This window comes from Chelonoidis abingdonii, chromosome 11, assembly GCF_003597395.2.
Source record: "Chelonoidis abingdonii isolate Lonesome George chromosome 11, CheloAbing_2.0, whole genome shotgun sequence".
Classification (NCBI taxonomy): Eukaryota; Metazoa; Chordata; order Testudines; family Testudinidae; genus Chelonoidis; species Chelonoidis abingdonii.
Window position 1 is genome coordinate 48,165,397 of NC_133779.1, and position 733 is coordinate 48,166,129.

A 733-nucleotide genomic window follows, 5' to 3' on the forward strand; every position below is an offset into this window, starting at 1 on the left:
CCCCAGCCCCCCCTTCAGCTCTCCAGCCCCACAGCTCCCCATCCAGCCCTCTCCAGCCCCCCTTCAGCTCTCCAGCCCCCCAGCTCCCCATCCAGCCCTCTCCAGCCCCCCACCTTCAGCTCTCCAGGGGCCCCCGATGTCTCCAGCCCCCTCGGCTCCCCCTACGCAGCCACTCACTGTTACACCGGATTCCTTCCCCACAGACACGTGCCCAGCAATGCATGGAGGCCGCCATCTTCCCGGAAGTAAAACCTTTCACTCACACCCCGCCACTCTAGGTTTGCGATGAACCATAGAGAAGAAATTGCCCCAATGTCCAAACCATAGAGTTTGAATCCTCCAGGGATCTTGACCTGCAAAGCATGTTCCACTCCCACATCCCCTGCATCATGGATCCCATTGCCCCAGCTGATCTGGTCCCAGGGCAACTAGTCACTGTGGAAAATTTCCCATAAAACATTGAGGGAAAACTTGTGTCCGCCCCCCACTTCCCCATGAAAAAAACAACCTTTATTGTTGTTTCACTTGAATTGGTTCGGTTTTTGCAGCATAAAACCAAAATCCAAAACAGATCAACATACACCGTCCTCCCACAAAGCCTGCCTTGGCTTTGGTTTGTTTTCCCTTTTGCCAGTGGCAAAGGAGCAGGGGAGAGGGGAGGGGGCTGTTTCATAGGCAATTTTGAAAGAAAGGTTAAAAAAAATGTCCCGCGAAGAGCAAGTGGCATTTTGCT

General features: G+C 53.8%; 1 protein-coding gene across 1 annotated transcript in view; it reads right to left on the minus strand.

Annotated features, from left to right (window-relative positions):
* GPATCH4 (G-patch domain containing 4) overlaps nt 1-254 on the minus strand; it is a 9,181-nt gene extending 8,927 nt beyond the window's left edge. Inside the window, exon 1 of the mRNA XM_032792129.2 lies at nt 178-254. The gene's annotated coding sequence lies outside the window, so the exon portion shown is untranslated. The remainder of the gene's footprint in view (nt 1-177) is intronic.
* Between the last annotated feature and the right edge of the window lie 479 nt (nt 255-733).